This window comes from Geotrypetes seraphini, chromosome 7, assembly GCF_902459505.1.
Source record: "Geotrypetes seraphini chromosome 7, aGeoSer1.1, whole genome shotgun sequence".
Taxonomy (NCBI): domain Eukaryota; kingdom Metazoa; phylum Chordata; class Amphibia; order Gymnophiona; family Dermophiidae; genus Geotrypetes; species Geotrypetes seraphini.
The window spans coordinates 63,043,354-63,057,717 of NC_047090.1; the positions used below are offsets into that span (position 1 = coordinate 63,043,354).

A 14,364-nucleotide genomic window follows, 5' to 3' on the forward strand; every position below is an offset into this window, starting at 1 on the left:
GTTTATTGACCATCTTTTTTACTGTCTAAAACCTCAGTCAATTAAAAAATGTATTCAATTTTAAACCCTATACACTAAAGAAATTGTAATTTTAGGAGAATATGTGGGTACTGTATGTAGCCCTCCACCAACTGATGTGTCATAATCACCATCCTTCCTGTTAACTGGTTAGGAAAATACTAGCATTCTACTAATTTATTGAGGTGTTCAACAATGGGCTGAATTCTAGCTGAACAATACCACAGTTAAAGCTCTCAAACCAGAGCTGGAATGTAAAGCAGCTTTGTTTCTGTAGACAGCAGGATTGATAAAGTATACAGATGGATGATGTCATCTGACAGTGTAACTGCTATTGCAGAGCTCAGGAGTTAGTGATCCTTTCTACACACAGTAGTCTCCTTATCTCATGAAAAAAAAATTTTTTTCGTTTTCTGGGAGTAATCCTGGATTTTCATCTATCTATGATACCTCAAGTTTCAAATTTAATAAAACTGAGCCTTTTCACTTTTTCTCAACTGCAGCTTTTTGATCATGATACTTTCCATTCACTAATTTTATCTCTATTTGTCTCAAGGTTTGACTATAGCAATATTATCTACTAGTGTTTAAGCCCGTTAGATTAACGGGTACTAGAATAGATGTGTAGACTTAACAGATCACAAAATTTAATGAAAACTTACCGTGTGAGCTGTCTGTCTTTTTTTCTTTCTCTCTCTCTCCTTGGCCACTGTATGTCGGGTTTTTTTTCTTTGTCTCTCCTTGGCCGCTAGCTGTCTGTCTGCCTTTTTTTTTTGTCTCTCTCTCTTCTTAGCCGGTCTGTCTGTCTTTTTTTCTTTGTCTCTCTCTCCTTGGCCGCTGGCTGTCTGTCTTTCTTGCTTTCTCTCTCTCCCTACCCACTGTCTTTCTGTGTGCATCTGTCTTTCGTTCTCGTGCTCTGCCTGCCTGTCTTTCTGTCTCTCTCTGTGGCCCCTTCTGTCTCCCCCCCTGAGCAAACCCAGCACACCCCCCCCCCCCAAAGCATAGCAAGTTTGCTCCCTGGCCCTCTTTCCCTCTCCCCCCCCCCCCACTTCCCTGTGCAGCAGCATTTCCCTCCCATCCTTCCCTGTGCAGCAGCACCCCTTGCCTGCTCCCCCTGTCCTTCAGTAGCCCTTCTCCCTTCCTTTTACCTCCCCCCCTGTCCAGCAGCACCCCTTCCTTGCTCCCCCTGTCCTGTAGTAGGCCAGCCATCAGTAGTGTTTCTCATCCCCCCTCCCCTCTCCTCCCAGGTCTCATACAGCCGTCAGCAGCGCAGCATTCACAACTCACTACTCCTGCTTGCTTCAGTCCTTCATCACTGCCGGTTCTCACCTACTTTCTTTTTGCGCGAAGGCAGAAGCAGGACCCGGCAGCGAGGAAGGCCCTGTGCAAGCAGGAGCAGTGAGTTGAAGCCTCCCTTCCTGCCCTGGGCTGGAAGCTACATCAGCAATGGCAATGCTCCTCTTACCGCCACAGGCTTCACCGCCGTGCACGTGACACAAATGGAACACGACACGGAAGCACAAATCACGGCGGCAGGGATCACGTTGTTTCAACTGCGTATGTACAGGTAAGGGTTTTATTAAATTAGATGCAGATTTACCAGTCCCTATAAGGAAACTACAAACATTGTAGAACATGGCCATTAAGCTTCTTTGAAAGACAGTTTGGTATGATAGGGTTACATGCTTATTAAAATCTCATCACTGGCTACCAATTCAACAAAGAATTATATAGAAAACTTTACTCCTGACTTTCAAAGGTTTCCTTTTCAGGGTTCCAGATTACCTATGAATTTTGACTATACCATATTTACTTGCCCATTTACTGCATTCCTTAAACCATTGACTTTTGGAGCTAGATGCACTAAACAGGATTGGTAAGACCATGTGGATCTGCTCAGATCCGATTTTTAGCTGATTCTAAAAATTATGCATGCAAATGATTTGCACGGAGGTTCATCATAATCCCCGTCTCTCCCATCTGATGGATCCCTATGAGAGTGACTCTCACTCAGCTGTTCGGAGCAGGAAACCTTTATTTTTCTTCTTTTTTTTAATGGGCATAGATGCAGTGACCTGTAAGGTGCCCCACTACTCTTTTGCCTTGTCTGGGTGACCAGTCCATCACTTTGCTGACCCCTCCCATATCCAAAAGGTCTTGGTCTAGGCGTTTTTGACTTGGAAAATTATCTGAACATGAATGGGGTATAAAGATAGATGACTTAGCAGTCTGGATGATCAAATGGCTAGATGTACAAGTAGATGATTCTAAAAAATAAAAAAAAATTGGGGATGTATTTTCCAAGAATGGACTTTAAATGCTGCTGACATTAGGCTACTAGCAACTTAAGCCCAAAATGAACTTAGACATATTTTTTGATTATGCCCCTCTACATCTATGCTGATGACATTTTATTAGTATCTCCTCAAAATTGGAAAAAAAAAAAAAACCAGATTTATAAACTCCATACAAGCCTGTTTGGATACAATTTATGAATGGATCTAGCAAAATAAACTAATCTTAAACCCTCAGAAAACTACAGGGTTATAGATTACTGGTTCTTTATAATCTCCAACGATATCTCCAGTTTTGCAGTCTCAACCTATACAGCTTCAAAACTCTATGAAATATTTAGGAGTTCATTTAGATTCAGCATTGACATTTCATCCAGAGTTTGTTTCAGTAGTTAGATCTTGCTTCTATTTGTGCATGATCCATTCAATATATTCATATATCAATACTTCTTGCTGCAAATCCGTTGTTTATGCGCTAGTTACCTCAAAATTGGACTATTGTAACATCATCTACACAGGACTTCCTTCTCTTAAGAAATTACAGACAGTTCAAAACACTGCTATTAGAATTATTACAAATACTAAGAGGTACAATCATGTCACTCCGTTATTTAAAGAATATCATTGGCTTCCTATCAAATATAGGTTGATGCATTAAGCATTAACTTTAGCATTTAAAGTATTAAACAGTGAGCATCCAGAATACCTTGCAAAACTGCTTGTTCCATATAAACCAACTCATACTTTGCGTTCATCAACTTTAAATAGATTAACATTACCACCTATTCACTTGGTAAGATTAAAATCGACTTAAAAGTTCTGCCTTCTTTGCATCAGTCCCATATTTATGGAATTCCCTGCCAAATGAACTGCGTTGTGAGTCTATTCAAAAATTTAGAGCCTCCTTAAAGACTTGGATTGGCATTTTCTTCATACTTTTAATGATTTTTATTTAATTTTTACACTTGTATTTGCGATTTTAGCACTCGTGGTTTCGATTATTTGCGGGATTTTGGCCTGGGACCCCCCCTAGTGAATCACTCCATTCCCGACCTCCTCAGACCTTACTTGGTGGTCTAGCGGTGATGCGGGATGGGAGCGATCTTCTTACACAGACAAGCAGCCGGAGAGATCGGGCAGCGATCAAAGTTACAGAAGGATCCGGAGGAGGGGTGCCCATGGCCATGCCCACCCCCGTCCGATGCCCTTCTGCCATGGCTCCACACCTTAAGCCCGAAGCGAGCCAGCCCATGATGGTGGAGGAGAGCCTGCAGACCTGCGGACACAGCTCCGGTTGCCCCCAAACCTCAAGCCCTGCACTACAACCTGCTGGTTACCGCCTTCCTGGGCAATTTTAGCTTCTGCAGCAAGCTGAACGTGCAGGTGGAAGTCCACAACGCCACTCACCACACTGTGCTGCATGCCGACCACCTGGCCATGCACAGACCTTACCTGGTGGTCTAGTGGTGACGCGGGGCAGAAGCAATCTTCCTACACTCCTGCCCCAGGCAGAGCCATTATCAAAAATGGCTGCTGTGAATTCCCATGGTCTCACAAGACTACAATGGGAAACACATGGCAGCCATTTTTGATGACGGCTCTGCACGGGGCAGAAGTATAGGAAGATCGCTCCTGCCCCGCGTCACCGCTAGACCACCAGGTAAGGTCCGGGATGCAGGAGGGAGGCAGGATGGAGACGGGGGTGGGTCAGAGTTGGCCCAAAAGTTATTCACGAATTTTCCATATTTGCGGCCAGCTCTGCCCCTATCCCCCACGAATATGGAGGGAGAAGTGTATTATTATTTTTGAACCGTGGCGACAGAGCACACAGCGATTAAATTACTTTATTTTTTATTTATTATATATTTATTCAATTTTCTATAAACATCCAAGCATATTAATCTTGAACAGATAGTGTGGTTAACCAAATAAAAAAAAAATTAAGGTATAGTTTTTAAACAAAGAGCAAGAATACCATACTAAAAAAATAGTATAGTTACAAATAATTAATCACACTCAAGTCCACTATCAGATCCAAGAATTACAGAGTAACAAAATTTCAGGAATACAAATTATGTGGTTAACCAAATAAAAAAAAATTAAGGTATAGTTTTTAAACAAAGAGCAAGAATACCATACTAAAAAAATAGTATAGTTACAAATAATTAATCACACTCAAGTCCACTATCAGATCCAAGAATTACAGAGTAACAAAATTTCAGGAATACAAATTATAATAAAAAACTTAAATGTCCGCTGCTAAGCCTGGAACCCAAAATGTATTCATGAGTGGTTGTTGTTATAATTCCTTCCTTTTCTGCTCGTTTTTGAGATATAAATGATGTCAAATGGCTCGGATCAAGGAAAACATATTTGGATGAATTATATCTAACTATGGATATAACGGATAACGGAGGAAAAAAATTCCTCCGATCTGAGTCACCCCAGGTTTTAACAACAGAAACTGAAGACGTCTTTTTTGAGTTTCCTTTGAGACATAAGGAAAAACTTGAATATTCAAACCCAGGAATTCTTTCCTCCTATTCCTGAAGAACATGTTCAACAGCCAATCTCTGTCCGGAGATAGTGCCATTGTGATTAGCAGAGTAGTAGGAGTAACTAACTCTCGATCAGAAGTTTCCAGCAATGTAGATATATCTAATGAAGCTTGTCTTTGTACATTTGCTTCTGTCTCTTGATTTTGATGCAATGTTGGCAAGTAATACGCCCATGTGAGCAAGGGCAAAGATTCCTCAGGAATTTGCAGAATCTCAAGAAGATATCGTTTTATCATTTCTCTGGGTGATATTGAGGAAATCTTAGGATGGAGGCGGGGTGGGTCAGAGTCGGCCCAAAAGTTATTCGTGAATTTTTCATATTCGCGGCCTGCTCTGCCCCTAACCCCCACGAATATGGAGGGAGAAGTGTATTATTATTTTTGAACCTTGGCGACAGATCACGCAGCGATTAAACGTTTTTTTTCCTTCTTTTTCTTCATTATCTGTCCTATAATTATTTGTGTTCTTTTCTTTTAAACTGTTGTACACTGCAATGATATTGTAATGAAGAGTGGCATATAAATACAGTACTAATAAACATGATAAAGCATATCAACAAAATCCGGGGAAAAGCCATCATCGCGGTGGGAGCCGACCCCTGCACTCCAGTTGGGGACTTTGGAGACGTGTTTGTGTTTCGCTGTAGCGTCGCCTGCACACTCCCCAGGGCCCCCCAATGCCATTTTCGCAGGAGTCACACCAGAAGGCGGAAGACCCTCTGTGAAGGTTGAAGGCATCAAAACCAACCAAGCCGTGCACCCGTACATGGAATATGGCTATGCATCCAATAGCCATCCTCCGCAAATGAGGCATGAATCCATCACATCCTGCCCTGGGAGAGACTATCTATGTGGTTTTCTTTCAAAAACGAAGCTAGCAAGTTTTAAAAAAATAACTTTAAATTCAAATCGGGAAAAATCCATAATGGCCATCATGGGGGCCAATTTTGACCAAAATAGCCCGGGAAAACCACAAGAACCCTAAAAAAATAGCAATTTTAGGATTTTAGTAGGGGGGGGGGTGGAATAGAGCATGCACAGAAACCACCCCAAAACCCCTTTTTAAAACTCCCCCCCCCCCAAAATCGCTGATTCAGGCTGTTAGCCTGTATTCACAGAACCATGTGCTGACAGGAAAATACTACAGACAGAGCTGAATCTGCTCACAGAACGAGCCTCTGCCTCAAATTGCTGGAAAGCTGGACTTTGATTCTTTGGATTGCCCCACCACCCTCAGACACTCTGCGCAGAATGCCTGGCGGAGGAATGCAGTCTGGCTCTGACCTCAGGCGTGCCTCCACAGAACCACATAGCCTGCGCTCAACCCACTAGCAGATGAACCTGGAGTGAGCAAGCTCCCAAGGGAAGGGTCCCTGAGCCCCAATCTGATGTGCAGGCTGTTCAGAGGGCTTACTGACAAGCAGGGAACCCTCCAGAGGTAGACTTTTCCAAAGGTCTGCAATCTCCTGCAGTTGGAGCTGTCCCCGCAGGGAACCTCTGCAGCATGAGGCCGAAAACCGCAAACGCAAAGACTGAAACTACACGAAATAAAACACAAGCAGAAAAGATAAGATCCTACAGCCTAGCTTGTAGGAAGGAAAACTGATGTTCACAGGGACAGTGATGAGGTATGAGGGGGAGGAGTTTAAGCCTCTGAAATTTGAGGTTTCCTACAAAGTCCTGGCGGATAGACGGAAATAACCCACTGATCTCAGAATAAAGTGGGATTCTATAAGAATGCTCCATTATATCTCCTGCTGGTGAGAGGGAGACGGGAGAAAAAGCACAGTTACTTACCGTAACAGGTGTTATCCAGGGACAGCAGGCAGATATTCTTGACTGATGGGTGACGGCACCGACGGAGCCCCAGTACGGACAATTTTAGAGTGATTGCACTCTAAGAACTTGGAAAGTTCTAGCAGGCCGCACCGCGCACACACGAGTGCCTTCCCGCCCGACGGAGGCGCGCGGTCCCCAGTTAGGATAAGCCAGCTAAGAAGCCAACCCGGGGAGGTGGGTGGGACGCAAGAATATCTGCCTGCTGTCCCTGGATAACACCTGTTACGGTAAGTAACTGTGCTTTATCCCAGGACAAGCAGGCAGCATATTCTTGACTGATGGGTGGCCTCCAAGCTAACAAAAAGAGGGATGGAGGGAAAGTTGGCCATTAGGAAAACAAATTTTGTAAAACAGATTGGCCGAAGTGTCCATCCCGTCTGGAGAAGGCATCCAGACAATAATGAGATGTAAAAGTATGAACTGAGGACCAAGTAGCAGCCTTGCAGATTTCCTCAATAGGAGTGGAACGGAGGAAAGCTACAGATGCTGCCATAGCTCGAACTCTATGGGCCGTGACAGAACCTTCCAGTGTCAGTCCGGACTGAGCATAAAGCACAGTTGCTTACCGTAACAGTTGTTATCCAGGGACAGCAGGCAGATATTCCCACATATGGGTGACGTCACCGACGGAGCCCCGCAGCGGACAGCCTCGAAAGCAAACTTGCTTGAAGATCTCGAACTTTCGAGCACTGCACCGCGCCTGCGCGCGTGCCTTCCCGCCCGAACTAGGGGGCGCATCTCCTGAGAGGATCCTCAGTTCAGATACCTAGCCAAGAAGCCAACCAGGGGAGGTGGGAGGGTTGTGGGAATATCTGCCTGCTGTCCCTGGATAACAACTGTTACGGTAAGTAACTGTGCTTTATCCCAGGACAAGCAGGCAGCATATTCCCACATATGGGTGACCTCCAAGCTAAGTAAAAAGGGATGGAGGGAAGTTGGCAATTTACGAAAAAAGATTTTGCAAAACAGATTGGCCAAAATGGCCATCCCTCCTGGATAAAGTATCCAAACAATAATGAGAGGTGAAAGTATGAACCGAGGACCAAGTGGCAGCCTTGCAGATTTCCTCAATAGGAGTTGATCGGAGGAAAGCTACAGATGCCGCCATAGCTCTAACTTTGTGGCCCGTCACTCGACCTTGCAGAGGAAGACCAGCCTGAGCATAGCAGAAAGAAATGCAAGCAGCCATCCAGTTGGAAATGGTACGCTTTGATATAGGACGACCCAACCTGTTCGGATCAAAAGATATGAAAAGTTGAGGAGATGTTCTGTGAAGCTGAGTGCGTTGAAGGTAGAAAGCCAAAGCACGTTTACAGTCCAAGGTATGAAGAGCCGCCTCTCCTGGGTGAGAATGAGGCTTTGAAAAAAATACAGGCAGAACAATAGATTGATTGATATGAAATTCTGAAACAACTTTAGGCAAGAATTTAGGATGAGTACGGAGAACAACCTTGTCATGGTGAAAAACTGTGAAAGGTGGATCAGCCACTAGCGCTTGTAACTCACTGACACGTCGAGCAGAAGTGAGGGCGATCAGGAAAACAGCTTTCCAAGTGAGATACTTGAGATGAGCTTTGTCAAGTGGTTCAAAAGGAGATTTCATAAGTTGAGCTAAAACAACATTGAGATCCCAAACCACAGGAGGTGGTTTAAGAGGAGGATGGAGATTGAGAAGTCCTTTCATAAAACGAGAAATCATAGGATGTGTAGAAAGGGATTTCCCATCCAAGGGCTGATGAAAAGCAGCTATAGCACTAAGGTGGACTCGGATAGATGTAGTCTGAAGTCCAGATTGTGATAAATGAAGTAAATAGTCCAGAACTGATGTCAAGGAAGCAGATCTGGATGGTAGATTACGTGTAGAACACCAAGCAGAGAATCTTGTCCACTTTTGACCATAACATTGTCTAGTTGATGGTTTTCTGGAAGCAAGTAAAATATCTTGCACAGACGGAGAGAATTGAGAAAAGTCTGTTATAGAGAAAGGTACCAAGCTGTCAAATGTAGAGACTGTAGATTGGGATGAAGCAAAGATCCTTGATTCTGCGTGAGTAGAGAAGGAAATATTGGTAGAAGTAGAGGCTCCCTGGTGCTGAGCTGAAGTAGAAGGGAGAACCAAGGTTGCCTGGGCCACCGAGGAGCTATCAGAATCATGGTGGCATGGTCTGATTTCAACTTGACTAGAGTCTTGAGAATCAGAGGAAACGGAGGAAAAGCATAAAGGAACTGATTCCTCCAGTCCAGTAGAAACGCATCCGCTTCGAGACGTTGAGGAGTATAGATGCGGGAGCAAAATTGAGGCAGTTTGAAGTTGAGAGGTGACGCAAACAGATCTATCTGCGGAGTCCCCCAACGAGCAAAAATTTGGCGAAGAGTAGGAGAATTGAGTGTCCATTCGTGAGGTTGTAGAAGACGACTCAATTTGTCCGCCAAACAATTGTGTTGACCCTGAATATAAACCGCTCTGAGGAAGATGTTGTGAAGAATCGCCCAATGCCACAATTTCAGAGCTTCTTGACATAGGGAGTGAGATCCCGTCCCTCCCTGTTTGTTGACATAATACATGGCTACTTGGTTGTCGGTACGTACTAGAATCACCATGTCGTGCAGTAGATGCTGAAAAGCTTTGAGAGCATAGAATATCGCTCTGAGTTCCAACAGATTTATAGGACACCGCCAGTCTGCTTGGGTCCAGAGCCCTTGAGTGCAAAGACCGTCCACATGAGCTCCCCATGCGTACATTGACGAGTCGGTTGTGAGGACCTTCTGATGAGGAAGAGGGTAAAACAGTAAACCTCTTGAAAGATTCAAAGAGAGCATCCACCAACGGAGAGACTTCTTTAATGAAGGAGTGATGGAAATTAGTCGAGTTGGTGGATCCACTGATTGTTGCCATTGAGATGCCAGTGTCCATTGAGGAATGCGAAGGTGAAGTCTGGCAAAAGGAACCACATGAACTGTAGAAGCCATGTGACCGAGCAGAACCATCATTTTCCTTGCTGGAACAGTGGAAAGTTGGAAGAATTGTTGAGAAATTTGAAGGAGTGCATCCTGACGTGGTTGTGGAAGGTATGCTCTCAGATTGATAGTGTCCAGAGTTGCTCCTATGAACTGGAGAGACTGAGAAGGAGTCAGCTGAGATTTGGGAAAATTGATGTGAAATCCCAAACTTTGTAGAAAAAGAATAGTCTGTTGGGTCGCTGCAATAACCTCTGAAAAAGAGGGAGCCTTGATGAGCCAGTCGTCTAGGTATGGAAATACTTGGAGACCCTGGTTGCGAAGAGCTGCAGCCACAACCACTAGGCATTTGGTGAAAACTCTGGGGGAAGAAGCCAGTCCGAAGGGGAGAACTCTGTACTGAAGATGAAGAGTTCCTACTTGGAATCTGAGGTACTTGCGAAACGCTGGATGAATAGGGATATGAGTATAGGCCTCTTTGAGATCGAGGGAGCACATCCAATCCCCTTGATCCATCAAGGAATATAGAGTTGGCAGAGTGAGCATTCGAAATTTCTCTTTGACTAGATATTTGTTGAGAGCTCTGAGATCCAAAATCGGTCGCAAATCCCCCGTCTTTTTGGGAACTAGAAAATAACGGGAGTAGAATTCCAAGTTCCTTTGGGGAAGAGGAACTTCCTCCACTGCTCGCAGGAGAAGAAGAGCTCGAGCCTCTTGAAGAAGGAGAGGAAGATGAGACTGATTTGAAAGACACTCTCTTGGATGGCGATCTGGAGGTACCTGAAGGAGTCGAAGAGAGTATCCCTCTCGTATGATGGTAAGTACCCAGAGATCTGATGTAATGAGCTCCCATTGATGATAAAATGTGGACAGGCGACCCCCTATGGGGAGGAGAGAATTTGGAAACAGAGAAATTTGAATGCTCAGGTCGAGATTGTCAAAAAGACTGAGCAGGCTTGGTGGCAGCAGGGGTCTGAGACTTTTGTTGTCGTTGTTGTGGAGGAGGCTGACGAGCAGGAGGTCTAGAAAAAGCAGGAGTTGTTTTCTGTGGATAGCGACGTGGAGTTTGTTTAAAACCTCTAGTTGGTACAGGTTTAGGTTTTGGACGAATGAGGGAAGCAAAAGAGCGCTCATGTTCTGAAAGACGCTTTGTAGCCGCCTCAATAGAGTCATCAAATAACTCATTTCCTTGGCAAGGAAGATTAGCCAATCTATCCTGAAGGTTAGGATCCATGTCCACTATACGTAACCATGCTAACCGACGCATGGCTACAGCAAATGCAGATACTCTAGACGAGAGTTCAAAGGCATCATAGGAAGCTTGTAACATGAATAGTCTCAACTGAGAAAGAGTCTTAAGGATATTTTTAAATTCTGAGAGACGATTGGTAGAGATGTCCGGGTAAAATGAAGATAAAATCTTTAGAAAATGATTGAAGTAGGACGTAAATATGTAGTTATAATTAAGAACTCTATTTGCCATCATAGAATTCTGGTATAAACGTCGACCAAATTTATCCATGGTACGGCCTTCCCTACCAGGAGGAACTGAAGCATAAATTTTGGAAGGATGTGCTTTCTTCAATGATGATTCTACTACCAGAGATTGATGAGAGAGTTGAGACTTTTCATAGCCTTTACATGGGACCGTTCTGTAACGGGATTCTAACTTGGATGGGATAGCAGTGATGGAATAAGGTGTTTCCATATTGCGAGTGAAGGTCTGCTGCAGAACAGGAGTCATGGGTAATCTGAGTGACTCTTTCGGTGGATGAGGAAGTTCCATATCCGCTAAGTATTCAGGAGTATATTTGGAGTCTGAATGAAGGTCTAGTTTGAGAGCTTGGCCCATGTCAAAAATAAATTTGGCAAAAGAAATTGATTTTGGATCAGATGTTTCTTCAGGAGAGCCACTGCGAGATTTAGGCCGAACTGAGTAAGATGGAGAAGCCTCTCTAGAGTATGGTGAAAGATCTGATTCCAGACGTAGAGTGACAGAAGACGCTGCACTGTGAGGTGGAGTAAGAGAATGTTTTCTTTTCAAACTCCTGGATGGAGAAGTACCAGGTGTACGTGGTACAGAATGAGTCGAGGTGTGTGGAGAACTGTCTCGACGGACTGGCTTCGACGGTGTTCTGGATCGAGAAGGGCTTCGAGTCGAGGCTCGATGATGTCGAGATCCATGCTTCGTTTTCGAAGAGCGAGGTAAAGAAGCCTCGGTATCCAAAGTCGAAGACTCCCTCCGAAGCTTGGAAGTAATAGGTCTTGAATGCTTCGACCGGTGCTTCGGAGGAGGTGAGCCCGGAGAAGACTCTGATGAAGAAATGTTCTTCGGTGTCCGGGATCGGCCTCGGGAGACTGGGAGCTCTGGTTGAGTGACAGGCTGATCAGTCCGAGGCAAGGTCGAGGACGGGACCAGTTGAGCCACTAAAGAGGAAATCTGAGTGGTAAGTATAGATTTTAACATGTCCTCCAGCATCGGCACCGAGACAGAAGATTCTGACCTCGTAGGTGCAGCAGTACGCTCCGAAGAGGGCGACCTCGAAGGTGAGTATTCCCTTATCTTGGAGGTACGCTTCGAAGCTGGACGTGCCGAGGACTCTGGTGGCTTCTTGGATACGGCACCTGAAAGGGAACTCGGAGACTTACCCCCCGTAGAAGACTTCGTGGATGGCGTCGTCTTCGAGGCAACCGAAGTAGAATAGGTCGAGGCCTTCGAGACCGAAACTCCAGCCGGAGTCTGGGTCGAGGCCTTCGAGACCACAGGTGTCGAGGTCGTCTGAGTCGAAGCCTTCGAGACCGGGGCAGCCGCCACGGTCAAGGCCGAATCCGAAGATTGCTCCATGCCGAAAAGTTGAAAAAATTGAGCACAACGTCGCCGAAAAGCCCGTGGAGTAAGGGTAAAGCAGCGATGACAATCTTCTGGGGAATGAGAAGAACCCAGGCACTGCAAACAACGGCAGTGGGGATCGGTGACCGAAATCACCCGATTACACTGTCGACAACGTTTAAACCCGGTAAGAGGCCGGGACATGGAAAAAATAAAGTCCGTGTCGAACGAAGGAGCCTAGGCCTAGGCCCAAAGCTCGACGGCCGAACAAAAACGAAAAACAAAATTTTTTTTTTTTTTTTTTATTTATCAAGAGAAAAAATAAAGGAAAAATAAAGACAAACACAGCGACCGACTTTAAAGAAAGAAACAGCCGCAGTGATGAGAAGGCAATGCTGCAGAGAAAGAAAACGTGTCTTCTTGTCTCCGCGGAAATAAACGAACTGAGGATCCTCTCAGGAGATGCGCCCCCTAGTTCGGGCGGGAAGGCACGCGCGCAGGCGCGGTGCAGTGCTCGAAAGTTCGAGATCTTTAAGCAAGTTTGCTTTCGAGGCTGTCCGCTGCGGGGCTCCGTCGGTGACGTCACCCATATGTGGGAATATGCTGCCTGCTTGTCCTGGGATAACAGAATGAAATGCACGCTGCAAGCCAATTCGACAACGTACGTTTAGAAACAGGACGTCCCAATTTATTCGGATCAAAAGGACAGAAAAAGTTGAGGAGATGATCTGTGGGGCTTAGTACGGTCTAAATCACATGTGTCAAACACAAGGGCCGCGGGCCAAATCTGGCCCGCCAGGCCTTGCAATGTGGCCCGCACCGCGCTGTCATCACTGCACGCCGCTGTGTTCCATCACAATGACGCGCGGTGACATAGGAGGCTTGTGATCTCGCCGGCCGTACTTGCTATCTATCTCCCCCCATCGACCGCCCCCCCAGCCGACCCGCGACCCCCCTGGCCGACCCCCACGACACCCCACCCCCCTTCCCCGTACCTTTCTGTAGTTGGCCGGACAGACGGGAGCCAAACCCGCCTGTCCGGCAGGCAGCCAACGACGGAATGAGGCCGGATTGGCCCATCCGTCTCAAAGCTCCGCCTACTGGTGGGGCCTAAGGCGCCTGGGCCAATCAGAATAGACCCGGTAGCCTTAGGTCCCACCAGTAGGCGGAGCTTTGAGACGGATGGGCCAATCCGGCCTCATTCCGTCGTTGGCTGCCTGCCGGACAGGCGGGTTTGGCTCCGGTCTGTCCGGCCAACTACAGAAAGGTACGGGGAAGGGGGGTGGGGGTGTCGTGGGGGTCGGCCAGGGGGGTCGGAGGTTCTTGGGGGGGGCGGTCGATGGGGGGAGGGGGGTTTGCGTCGAGGGCAGGAGGGCCTGGGATCCCTCCTGCCCGTAATGTAGTGCGGGGTGGGGGTAGGGGGTCGCCGTGGTCAGGAGGGTTTGGGCTCCCTCCTGGCCCGAACAACTAGCGGGGGGGGGGGGGGGGGTCGCCAGGGCCAGGAGGACTTGGGCTCCCTCCTGGCCTGATATTGTCGGGGAGTTGGGGAATCGGCGGGGCAAGAGGGCTTGGGCTCCTTTTTGCCCCGATCATGTCGGGGAGTCGGAGGGGCAAGAGGGCTTGAGCTCCCTCTTGCCTCGATCGTGTTGGGAGTCGGGGAGTCGGCGGTCCTTCGGGGTGGGGGTGCAGGTGCGTGCGAGCAGTCCTGCTTGGGGTGAATCGGACATCGGGGGGGGGGGGGAACTATGTAAAAAAAATTTTGTACAACGCGCTCACGCGTATACCGCGCAATGGTATGCACGGTTTGTAAAAACACGTATAACGCGCACGTTATATGCGTGAAAATACGGTATTACGCATGCGCATAG

General features: G+C 46.5%; 1 protein-coding gene across 11 annotated transcripts in view; it reads right to left on the minus strand.

Annotated features, from left to right (window-relative positions):
• MPPED1 (metallophosphoesterase domain containing 1) overlaps window positions 1–14,364 on the minus strand; it is a 435,376-nt gene that overhangs the window by 117,334 nt on the left and 303,678 nt on the right. The gene's annotated exons all lie outside the window — the stretch shown is intronic.